The sequence below is a fragment of the Acyrthosiphon pisum genome, chromosome A3, assembly GCF_005508785.2.
Source record: "Acyrthosiphon pisum isolate AL4f chromosome A3, pea_aphid_22Mar2018_4r6ur, whole genome shotgun sequence".
In the NCBI taxonomy this organism is placed as follows: Eukaryota; Metazoa; Arthropoda; class Insecta; order Hemiptera; family Aphididae; genus Acyrthosiphon; species Acyrthosiphon pisum.
Genome location: NC_042496.1, coordinates 22,274,067 through 22,288,366, shown reverse-complemented (window position 1 = coordinate 22,288,366; position 14,300 = coordinate 22,274,067). Strand labels below are relative to the sequence as shown.

Here is a 14,300-nt window from a genome sequence, read left to right as displayed (position 1 = left end):
TGACATTTCAGCTCAGCAATAAACAAAAATACAATACACCTCAAATCTCAAATATTTTTTTTAACACTACATCTAATTTCTAAAGCGACTTAATAAACGTTTAAAAATAAAAATAAATATTTTGTATTTACTTTTTATAGAAATTTTCTAACATTTTCCAACATTTTTCTGGTACTGAATTAATGTAAAGATCCCTCGATGTCTCAATACATAATATGAATTATAGTGCGCAGTGTACAGGGTTTTTTTTAATTATTTTGTTTCCAAATTGTTATTTATATAGCGTATATTACCTGTGCACTTGTATTCGAAACGAGTGTTTCAAAATCTATCCGCAATGTATTATAACAATAATAATAATAATTGTCAAAGACATGTATCTTGTTGCAGTTGCTTAAACAATAATTGGTACTCCCCGGACGCGGGTCGGGTCGTATTTCGACTATACCTACTATACGAACATTAACGAATTTATCAAAACTTGCCGGCGATTTCCCATGTTTGTAATGCATTACTCGTGCGCTTGAGCAAATATAATTCGTTGGTGGATCGCATCGTGGAAACTATTAGCACGGAAACGAGTAGAATTCGAGCGAGCTACGGTTAATTCGGATGAAAACTAATATAATAAACGAGATGCATCAAGATGATATGACAATGTTTCACATTGAATATTGCATAACAATACCTCTGTGTTATATTCTGTATGATATAATATGATCAATACAATATCCCTAACTACCTATACTTATAGAGTATAGAATTGTCTTGAAATCGGAATTTTTTAAGGTACCATAGTATGATATGTTACAAAATATGAATAAACCCCCGGCAATGGGAGTGCGATAGACGTTCAAACCCTTAAAATTCCAAGTCAAGTCTGGCGAAAATTTTTTTTACGTCTAATTATTAGTGCATCGCATTATGCGTAACGTAGCTGTTGTTTTTGTTTGACGGATCTATTTGTACACGTTTCATAGTAGAAATAAATACTAAAATATATTCAACTTCTATTTGGTAATTTTGGGAGGTAAAAACGTTAAGACTTATAAAAAAACAAACCCAGTTTTCGAAAAATTCGTGTTTATTTTTTTTTTGTAATTCAAAAATAAATCACCGTAGTCAAAGCTAAGGCTTGAACATTTACAAAAGGTAACCCGCAAGTAGTCATATCTCTGAAACATTTATCCGATGTTCTTGGATAAAATCGGAGGTGACCCTGCGGTCGGTGGTCGGCTAGAATGTAGTGGATTTTATTACACAGGAATTCGGAACGTAGCTAATATACATAATTGCGAAACTTAACTAAGAAACGGTCCACTGAACGATATACGTCATTAGGCCACACTGCAGACGCGACTTAAATTACCATTGTAAGTGGAAAGGGGCGGTTCGTCGGTCATGTAAATCTGTAAATAGAATCTCAAAAGGGAATTGTTCTTAATAATTTATTTTTCAGATTTAAATAATTGGGTATGTAAGTGATGGTTTGACTACACAACAGTAGTGACAGTAGCACATAAGTATAGAATTTACCTTCAATAAACAGTAAAAGTAGGTACACCTTTCTATATTAAAAGTTAAAACGATACGGAGATCTAGAATAACTAACCAGTAAATTATGAAGCACCGTAATATTTTTAATTAAATTTAAAAAATCCAAGCTCGCAGTTGTACAAACTATTATTTTATTGTTTATACATTTTTATTTTTATTATTATTATTATCATGATTTTATATTAATAGGATATACTAATATGCTGCATACAACATAATAATAATATTGGTACTAGCACTAGTTATATGAGTTAATTCGTTTTTTTTTCTAATTCAAAACCATTCGTTGATAGCATTATTAATAATATTATTATTATCGTCTTTACATTGTTTGCTTACGTTATTTGTTCGAGACACTATTACCTTTTCATTTTATACATAAATACATAACTAAAAATATAAGATTAATTTAATATTTAATTTTTAATTTATAATCATAATGAATATTTTATCATTTTAAATACTGACAAGTGACAACGGATTTTTTTTAAGAAATAAAGTCTCTAAGATTGTTAAAATTACATGGTTTCACGTTTGTGGTACTAATTTGCATTTTAAGTGATTATCGTTTAAATGTAATTTAAAACCGTAGCTCGTAAGTGTAATTACATTTGGCGCTTATAATTTATCTTGGTTACACATTTGAATTGAGTAGCATTTTGAACGACAAAAACTCTAAATATTTCAAGTACCTTCATAAAAAAAATATATATTTAAATTTGAGTTGTACAGTATACATCTATTATAATACAGAAATTATATTCAGATGTACTATGTACACAAAAAAGCTGAATAATTTATGGAAATTTAATTGATTCATACCAAAAAATATACTTCATTTTTTCTTGTAGTATCGCGAGTGGGGAGGACTAGCGTTAGAATTATATCCCTTACTGGAAAATATAATAACTATATATTAACTACCCTCTGGATATTATTAATATTGATAATATTTAGATGAACAAAAATGCTTTTACAGGAAAAACTCTAACGCATTTTGACCTTTTTTTTTTCTTTAATCGTAAACATCAGAAGTTTTTACAAGTCAGATTAAAGCCCGACTTTTAATTTTACTTTAAATAGTGCTTGAAAAATATTTTTTAAAATAACAAATATTGTGCATTATTCAAATACATATTTTAGCTTCTATAATTATAATCGGGCCTTGTTCTGACATGCAAAATGTTCTCTTTTTTTAAATATAAAAAATTAAACAATCTGACTATTCTATATGGCGTGAGAGTTTTTCCTCTAAGGCTTGTTTTTGTACTAAAAACGCTTAGACTTCGATCCCATTAAGTCGTAACCACATCAGTTTAATATTAGCCATACAGTTTAAGCTTATTAAAACATTATTATGCTGCCTACCATCTATGTATTAATCTTATATAGTTAGTCAACTAAAAAAGTTTTGAATTTCTTACATTGTAGGATGATACCGCGATTATCTGGTGTTAGTGGTTTCCAACCTGTGGATCGCGACCATCAATAGGGTAGAAAATGATAGTTTGTTGATCACCGGAAATAATGAACAAAATGGTCTTTCGTATAATGACGTCCAAAATAATTGTACGTATTAAAATAGTCAGAAACTTGTACTTTTTTAATACCTAATTTTAATTGAATGATTGGTTATGAGATGTCATTTACGGCCCTCCCAGTGATAAATAAAAGACGGGTAAGTCTTTTCCACTTTTTATTTAATGAGATTGAAGCGGTGATTTTCTGTTTTAATCAAGCAAACGTGGAACATAAGAATTTGGACGTGTTTTCATTCTGTCTTTTTATTTTTTGATATTTATAGAAATTTTCAATTTTCAATTTTCAATTTATTTTAGTTTTTTTTTTTTCATTACGATTTTATTAATGAGTAAGACAACTGGAAAATGTACAGCAATATACCTTGAAAATTGTTCTTACAAGTTACAGCAATCTGAATATCTCAAAACACATAGGTATGTATATATATTTTTTTTGTTGTACCGACATATTAAGTTAACATTTTGACATTTTGTGAACATTTAAATTTTGAAATCTGAGTGAATTCCTGGGTATTTAAAATAAAATGTTTGAATATTTATAGTTATTAAAAATATAGTTTCCATATTATAAGTAAAATAGTTTATTTTAGTTAGACGAAGTTTTCTTCAAGTTTCAATGGTTGTATTTTTTGTGTTCGGAATTCCACGTAGGGAAATTATTATTATAGCAATATTGTTAAATTTAATTTTCTATTCTCCTGTGTCCACGGCTTTTATTTTATTGTGCCATTTGTAGTGCTTATACATAAGGATTTGACTCGATTATTAAACTGTACAAATATGTATAATATTTACGCATGTATACCTATACCGTTCATGTTTGAGTAAAACGAATAACGAGTTAAATGATTATACGCAGTAGTCACGGTTATCTCTACGGAGTAGATAACCGTGGTAGTAGTGCAAAGCTCATAATTTCGAGTCTTAGTATCATCTTTTATGGACCGTTTACAAATTACTATATTCATTTAACGTCGAGATATATAAATACTGTGCATGCGTGTATAATGCATAATATAATGCAATATAGTATTGTAATACATATAATATCATTGTGCACCTTAACGTTTAATACATTTTGATATTGTATACGGTTGATTGACGATTGTACTGTATTGTCCAAAGTGTACCATAGTCGGGAGAATGAAACGTGGCCGCTATAAGTGATATGTTAGCAACCTTTTTTTTCTTCGGAAAGCAGGGGCGCTAAAAACCATGTGCAACATCATTATATAGTACATTTGAATTAGGCGATTATATCTAAATGTAATATTTAAAAATGCTCGGTCTGCGAAACCACCAGAGAAATTCACCACCAGAAGTGTGTGCATCAGCGGCCTGCACTTTTCTTTCTCCCGACTATAATCGAAGTAAACACGAGCGGGCGCATTATTTTAGTCACGTATTATTTTTAATTATTATAATATTATAAATTATCACCTGCTGTCTATCTTGCGCAGCGACTTTAGTCCGAACACGTAAAAACCAATTTTCTTTCGTATATAATTGAAATGCGCATAATGTCATTATCCCCATATAAAAAGCTAACTTATTACTCCGCGAACACGACGTCAAAGAATTGTTTTACTATTGGTGACAACGCAGATGAGTGGTGATTGCCTTTACAGTGTCCGGTGTCCAAGTCTGTAAAAGTAGAAGTTGTAATGACCAGTGTTGTAGGACGAACGGAGAATCCCAAGTCGCAATCGGATATGTTGGCTATTGTGTTACAAGACAGTGTTAACAATTGTAAAAGCGCGTTAAATTCAAACAAACGTCAGAAAATAGTTAACAGCTATGGTAAAATTTGTTCGCGATGTGCGTATATTACCAGGTGAATATAATAGGCAGTATAAGGTATTATGAATTATAGTATTCAAATGTTTTGGTCCCGACTTGGAATACTTTAAAAGTCTCATATTTGAACGCACTCGACGCGTTTAGTTATCTTATGAATTGTTGCGACGCCATAGATCGAATGCTAAAGTCATTTCATAAAATGACTGAACTGAGTAATAACCGCTGTACCCCGACCCCTTTGCTCCCATATACCCATAAACAAATAAAATAGTTGCTCTTTTTGTTCTGCCCAGCTGATTGCCCCGCCGTTTACCAGTCATCGGCGTGAACGGCTTTACACAACACGACATATTTATTACGTTGTATAATTTCTGGGACACAATTTGCCCGGAAATATTAACCGGGTCGATGTGGGGAAGTGTGTGATTTATGATATCATGTACGCTAAGTATTGGAACACGTTTTTATTATTCTCTCCGGCTGTGCTTTCGCTTATCGAAAAAATTCTGTTTTTAAAACATATGTTAGTCTATAATATATAATAACACAATATCGTCAATATCGTATTATACGTATGGTCTGTCTGTTCTGAATATAATAAATACACCAATGCGATTTACGAACGCAGAACGTATTATAGAGCATTTGATCGGAATGCAATTACCTTCGAATATTGTAAGTTTCGTACGTCTTCTTGCAATAGGTGAACACATTTACTAATATTTGTTATTTCTTTCATATAAAACAAACATATATATGTATATATTCCGTATGAACTTTATGTTTCGATATATAAAATATAATAACTTGTGATGGAAGATGATACAAGTTGCTCAATAGTTCAATGATTGCACGATAATATTAAGTATACACCATACATTATTATATATAGGTATTGATATGAGATATCTACAGCAGTCATACACCAGCATGTAATAATATATATGATTTATTGGCAAGTACATTAACATTTTCGATCTTATTCGCTTTCGTAATTGTATTTTTTCAATTGCACGTGCAATATATCTAGTAGCTGCTGTGGGTATGGCGTGACAAGGATTGGTATAAAATAATAACAATAGTTATAGTATAAAATATTTCTTGAAAAATCGTTCTAACATAATATACCATAAAAACATATTATTATATCTTTATCGTCTATTATTCTTTACGCGCACAAATGTTTCTTTTCGTTTGTGTAAACAAATTCGCGATAAAAGAACTTCTCTTAATATCGTATTGTATATTATATAGCAGGTATCCAATCGTGTTTGAAATCTCCTGATGCATGATAATTTTGATTCCATTTCTCAATGTCACTTATTGGAGTGCATCAAAGGCCCAATATTACATAATTCATTCTCGTGCTATAGTGCAACTTACCACAACGCTGAATTTTACAGCGCATGGTGGTATTCCGAAAAAAAGAAAAACCTTTAAGGTTCTTGTTTGGTTTTATAGTTTCGGTAAATCACGATTGAGTATACGGTGTACCTGACTTTTTTCAAAAAGCACCGGACCACTACTCAACTATTTTTATGACCTAACCTCGGGGGACATAATATTATAAGCATAATATCGCGAGGTTTATTGTCACAATACCGTAGTAATGATACTTTCTTAAATGCCCATCATGTTTGTGCTCGTTATCAATATAGTTATTATTATAATTTATATTCTACTGTGTATTTTTATTTAATTTAATAATTTTGTGACTTTGTCGAATATGAATAAATAACGTGACTGACCCATATTATATAGAACTTATTTAAATTATAAAGTTAAAAGTTATTTTAATTAACTTAATATATATGTATAGCCCAATGGCCGGTAAGCTTTATATATATTTCATATTTTTGTTGTGGTTCAATAGCCGAGTAATAAAATATAAAAGTTTTTTGTTTACAAAGCAGGTAGATAAAATGTGGCCCAACCGCCCATTTTCCCATTTATATTCGTGTTGTATGTACTCGGGTGCCTATAATAGTATAATTTATAAAGTTAAACTATTGAAGACCATTTACGTTTTATTGTTATTATGAAATATTTTCCATATTTATGTACAATGTATGCATAATTAATTATATTTACATTTTTATTAATTGCGCAAATCCTTTTTTAAGTATAGACTATAAATTATATTTCAAATATTTTATCAAAAAAAAAAAAAAAAAAATGTATTTACTAAACCAAAATTATATACTTATATAACTATATTTTAGAGCATTCAAAAAAAAAATTACCAAAACAAGTATATAAATTTCTTGAAAATGTACTATTTTAGATTCTGAGCGGAGCGAGGGATCTAGTGGTTTTACAATGGTGCTTATTATTTTTATTTTTTTTTATCCTGTATACAAAATTTCTACCGGAAACAGTGCTTCGATTTCAACATAATATAGTACCTTATATTTTAGTAAATTGGATCAAGATTGTACTTTAGAGTGGTAATTTTTCGATTTTCTCAATAGTTATTAAATGCCACGGGAAAAACCAACGAAAAATTACGAAAAAACGATAAAAATGGGATTTTAATTTCCAACGCTTTGTTTATCGAAACAAATAAAAAATTATAATATTATAATATTAATTCAACTTACATGATAAAATAAATGATAACAATATAAAATATTCAGACTGACAAACCGTCTCCGCTCAGAATCGTTTTTCTTATACAATGATATTATTTCATTGAATTTAAATTTAATATCATCCATTATACAGTGACCCACTTGTAATCTACTCAGACTTGGGCAGTATTCCGAATACAGTATTCGGAATACTGTATTCGAATTACTTTTTAAGTATACCGAATATTTTTTAAATACTTTTTTTTGAAAGTATTCAATACGGTATTTTGAATACTTTTTACAAGTATTCTGAGTACAGTATTCGGAATACTTTTTTAACATCCAATATTAATTTTAATATAATATTTTATAACTAATAGATTATAGATATCCAGATAGGTGTGTTTTATCAAGATTATAATAATGTTCATTTATAAACACAGAATTGAAAAAGTAATATTTTTACTATTGAAATCTAAATTTACTAAAAAAAAGTATTCGAAAAATATTTGGAATACTTTTTGTGAAGTATTCCAAATACTTAGGAATATTATTATCATAAAGTATTCGAATACATATTCTGAATACTTTTTTTTTTAAGTATTCGGAATATGTACTTGAAATACTTTTTAAAAGTATTTTACCCAAGTCTATTATCTACTGTACAGCAGATCGACATCCACTTACCTGCTTTTTACATCTATTCCCTCTTTGCATCAAGACACGGGCACATAGACGTGTAAACAAATTAATGTACCTCTGTACGTCTCAATTCTAAGTCTTACTCTAAGATTTGTTTTTTTATTGTTATCATGAAATAAGAAAATCACCATTTCTTCTTTTCTATCGATTAATAAGGAATTTAAGTTTTTAGTATGCCTACGCGCGGTAGACATTTATTTTTTTCCGTCGTTCGTTAGACACTGTAATGGATCTTTGCCAAGATATGATTTTTCTTAACGGTTTGTTTATCGTATCAAAACTCTCTCCATATTATCACCGACACCCCGTGAATTGCGCAATATACTGTCAAAATCTTACTTTGTAAACGAGTCATAGCTTAGGAGATAATTATTGTGAGCTAATAAATTAATAACTATACTAAGACCATCAATTAATTTGGAGTTGATACACGAGGTCCAACAATTAAACTGTCGTGTAAATATCAGTGAAGCAATGAATGAGTGTTTTCGCTTATAACTGTCAAATCGCATTTAACATAGTACGTTATATCGTGTCTTAATGCTAGTCTATTTCGATTTCCTTGAGCTTAATGCTTTCCAATTATAAAGTGACACACAATTTGTCAAATTTCGATTTCGTAAGACACGTTGCATAGTGTAAACAATTTTTAATTTCAAAAATAAAATTATGTTCGCTCAATGATGACTGTTTGAGTGATCTTATAATATGTTTGTAAAATTATAGTTGTTGAAAAATAACAATAAGCTAATACGCAGCTTAGAAAAAAGAGAGTTTTATCGGGTGAGCGAAAGATTCTGCCCAGTCCGTGGTCGACTATTGTAGCATCTATTTGTTTCTGTAGAACATTACTGAAATGATACTCCCGAATAGATCAATAGTTGTCGTATCAAGTGAAGATATCTTTTGATCCAAAACCTTGTCACATATTAAGATATTTGTATATGGTGGTCTGTGCAATAAACGGCTAGGTAAAAACGTAAATTATACGAAACATAATAATTGTACGCCTGCAATATATAATGGAAATAATTACGTTCCACGTCAGCGCAACGATATATTATACTTCAAATATATAAATAACTAATACCGTATAAATATAATATAATATTAACAAATATGGTGTGTTGTGGTGAGATGCACACGCGATTTATTACCGCTTTCGAATTTAATGTATAATATATATATATATTGACCACGCAGCTATAGGGGCGGCGGTGTGTTGACCCCTACCCCTACTCATCCATTTCCATTTGTTTAATACAGTTTAATATGTAGGCTTATTATATATAATATATAACAGCGCACCGCCATCGGTTCTTTGATGTGTATACCAGGAACGGATCTGAAGCTTATTTAAGGGGAGGGGGTGAATAGGAATATTAAGTGACATAATATAATGACGACGGAATGAAGACATGACGTTGCAATTTAGTGAAAAAAATTCTTGAATTATTATGATGAAAAGTATTTTTATATTATAACTTCTTGTCACGGACGAACACCGACAGGAAAATCAACTGGTAAATACGACTAAAATGTATATTAAGAAGATTGAAAACGATGTTCGTGTATTTATCTGACATTTTAATTTCTAACTCGTACCTACCTACCTAAATCTCATCGTGAAATCTGATTGAGATCAAATTGTTCACGTTCTGATTTTTTTTTTCCAGAAATTGAAATATGACAATTTTCACATAAAAAGTGGGTTGAGTAAACTCGATGAAAAATTCAATTCTGTTTTCAGAATTTTTTTCTCCACTAGATCTTCAGTATACATTGGAAACAGAGGCGTGCCCAGGATAAAAATGTAGGACAGGCCCGGTTATAATTGTTTTAATTTATATAGGTACACATTATTTTTTAGAAACTTTTTATAACATTTTTAAATTTAATTAGAAAAAATGATCATATAATATACCTAATATAACACAATTTATTCCTCCTGTTTGACTTGTTAATAATATTTCAAAGATATAAAAAGTGAATACAAATGAAACAATAGCTTTTTTTAATTATAGGTACCAACTTACATAAAATGTAATTATTTAGTGAATTTAAGTCATCGATTTTTCTGTTTTCATTCGATTGGTCTGTTTCTCCAAAAAATTTTGGTGCTTAAGCCCCCCTGATATTTTCAGGTGATTTGCGCCTATGCACAGTACACACCGACACACCGTAATAAATTATTAATAGGCACCAAAAATAACATTTATAATTCATATTCATTACCTCATATGAACATCATCAAATTGTTGACGATTGTCGGCTGAGAACAGTCGGTGTCGAACGTTAAATTAATAACGTTCATTTCGGGAATATTGTCTATTATTTTCAATTTTTAGTCGTCGTCCGATAAACAGTAGGAAATGTGCCCACAATTATTCACGCTTGATATAAAAGTGTGTAATAAATAATCTTTGTTCCAAATTGATTTCATTTCGTATCATTTCGTAATACGAAAAAAAACACAGGGCAGGCCCGGGCCTAGCAGGCCTACCCGCTGGGCACGCCACTGATTGGAAATATAACCCACATCTAAATTCCAATGTTGCACCTGACTATTACATAAAGACAGAACATAATATTTAAATTCACTTTAGTGGATCGGCATCAATCAAATTGAATATGGAAAATACCTTAAAACTTGCGGTCATTTGAAATTTTTTTTAGACTTAAAAGCAGAACATCATCTTGCAAAATGACTAAGATCCGAAATTTTTAAATGTTTTTATTCTATATGCTGGTTGTTTTAAGTCGAATTTATCCGACTAAATGACATTTTAAATTTAATTGTTTTACTTTATTGAAGAAGAGAAAATTTTAAATCAACATTCTAGTCATTTTCCAGAATATACTAATATTTTTATCAAAAAAAAAAAAAAAAATTCAAATCTGATAATATAAAATCTCTTTAAGTGTGGCATTTTTAATGGTTCCTGCGAGGTTTCTGATGTATACCCAAGATATACATACTACTTCCACATTTTGGCTTTTAGTCGCTTTAAAGGATGATCTCCTCTTTTATTGTAACATTTTTTTTTTCAAACGCGTTAAGAACTAAATCTTCAGAAAATCACTGCGCGTTTAAAGGTTTTTACTTTTTACCGCAAAAAATTTGACCTTTATTTTTTTCTCAAGAGTAACAACACGAGAAAACACGACACAAAGGTTAACACAAAATATTAATATAATACAAATAGATTTTATTTTGAATACATAGTATTAAATAATTTAATAGTTTTCATAGATTTTTAAACCTTCATAAAGTTTTACAACGGAGTAAAATTGTTTAAGATGATTATAATTATTATTATAGTGTTGACGGTCGTCGGTTGATTAACCGATTAACAGATTTACAGGCTATAAAAGTCGCATTATACATTTTTAAGTTTTCAAGCACGAAGTAGGTGCCATGGTTTTAAGTATGCTATATGCCATAATATTACGTTAAATAAATCTGTTGTGGAAAAGTTCAAGGGCGGGAGACGCTACAACCCCCGTGTCTCACATCGATAAGTCTATTGGCTATGCTCCACACTGGACATACTTATAAGTATATAGTTACTTATAGTTCTGAATACAGCACAGCGAATTATGTGCGACTGGCACGCAAAGACAGTACTTATCGAACAATATAGACTTAACATAATAATATATTATATTGTTATAATGATACATTCGATGTCAACGGAATTAAATGTTAATAAAGCGTAGGTATACTCACACCGGAAATATGAAAACAGTATTTACATATCTTTGGGGTAAATTCTATATAAATCTATATAAGTGCGCATTTAAGCGCGGTTTATATTATCATTCAAACGTATATCATAATAATATGTATGACATCGTATCATGGTGGTCGCCCGAGCGCTTCACATACGCCGTAAAGTATATAAAACAATATTATAGAACCGTTGCGCCCTTTGAGTCGGGATTTTGAGGAAATCTCTATAATATACCCAACTCTGCTAATTAATAACGAAATCGGATAAAACCCGAGTTTCCCCCGTCGCATACACGCGGGTATAGGTATATATGATAATTATAATATATGTTTGCCGTGTTACACGAGAACGAGACACGGAAGTGCATGTACAACGATATTAAGTGTTCCCGAGAATTGATATAGTATTATGTTTATATATTGTAACATAAACTTGATATCTGTGGCTCCGTACGCTCGACCGGGAAAATGCTCTCTGGGTGTACGTATCGGCCGGTGGTCACCCATCCGGGATTTTCGGACTACAGATCCTTGCCACACATACGAATGTGTTTCGATCCTCCCCAAAAACAGCTAATGGCCACTGCAGTTGCTGGCTCGATAATACAAAAAAGAATTTAATATTAATTGTTGAACGGATTGATATATCATAATAATATATCGATCGTCCGGTGATTTACAAAACAAATACGGATTTGCCTTGAATATTGTATTTTACCCGACGTGGTTTTTCATGATAATATGTATTACCTAATCGTCTATTATAATAGAGTGTCAGACGCACCACGTTAACTCACAATAGTTGTTGCAGGAATAGGTGTGTACGATATAATATTCTTCGTAACGATTATAATATTATACACCGACAATTATAGCGAAGTGGTAGTTTTTTCGTTTTGAAAAAAATAAATATATTCAGTTATAATTGACGAGTTTTTAATATGGCTCTTTGCGGGTGTACCTGTACTTGTAATAATAAAAAATGCATGAAATTCGGATGGTGGAAGTGTATGCAACTGACGTTGAGACGTGCATGACATTTACACCGATATACAAATTTACATAACGTAATATAATATTTTTTTTATTCTGTTATTGGAACTTACATTATGTATCGTTTGTATATCTCCGCATGAGAATTTGCACATCATTTTTGTCGACCTTCTTTATATAATATACAATTTTTTTCGTTTTAAATATTCATATAGGTATAACGCAAACCATTTGTTCGGTAAAATGAAGTAAAAATAATTTTTAACAGTGTAAAACAACCATTAAATTTCTTAAAAACGCAAAATGATAATATTGTACTGGTTTTGCATATTATCAGAATTAAAAAAAAAAAAGGTTTATTGCTATTCGTATCCTTATAAGCATTATAGTATTATTATAATTATTATTTATGGCCAAACCTAATACTTTTTTTTATTTATTTTAAAACAATTTTTTCTTTACGAATGTTAATTTATATGTATCCCACCATTGTCGATAAGAGGATATCCCCAATGGTCAGACGGGCCATTTAACTGTGTATTATGTATACTTGTTATTGTAATCATCTCGTTGGTGAATAATAAATATTATTATTATAATTAAAACAATTCAACTTAAATTCTAACTGATAAGTCAAACCCACGGTTGATTTAATGATAAGTACCTATTAACTGATAAAACCCGATTTTTTTGTTTTTTAATTCTATACAAATAAATGATAATTATTACTTAATTATTATTTATTTATATTATTGAATTATTTCTGATCTACGTGCTATAACCACGATTGCAGTTATTTTATTATACATTATCTACAACAAAAATTTATATTTAATGGCAGACGTTAACTAGAGCAACAGTACTACGTTTTCAAGCATAAACAGATTGTTTTAAATGACGGTTAAAATGTTTTATACACATGAGCGTATACAATGTATGAAATGTTCTAAACCACTCGTTTAAATCACTTTCCAGTCTTGGTTACAGGTATAATAGGCACGTTAAAGGTTTGTGGTATGTTGTATCATATACGAACTGACGTCCATAACGACCAATCTCAGTTGGTTTAAAAAATTACTTTTTTGATTTATTTTATATAATCTTTAACGATATAGGTACCTATTTATGAACATTAATCCTTATATTTTTATTATAAATAAATATATGCTATTTTTTTTTAAAAATGTTGATTAAATAAATTATATATAATTTTCAACAGCTGTATTATGTTGTGAACTGGTAACAGACGATTATAATTTTATTAACACCAGATATCTCTCCCAGGTAAACCTAATATTGTAGGGCATTATTGGTTTGTGCGACAACGGAGGGAAGTATAGCGATAACTCGCAAAGAGCAGCAATATAATATCACACCGGGGTACCTGTGATATTAAACAACTTG

The 14,300-nt window shown here is 30.2% G+C and overlaps 1 protein-coding gene across 2 annotated transcripts in view; it reads right to left on the bottom strand.

Moving 5' to 3' along the window:
- Positions 1-14,300, bottom strand: part of LOC100161716 (tachykinin-like peptides receptor 99D) — a 272,402-nt gene that overhangs the window by 143,920 nt on the left and 114,182 nt on the right. The window lies entirely within an intron of this gene.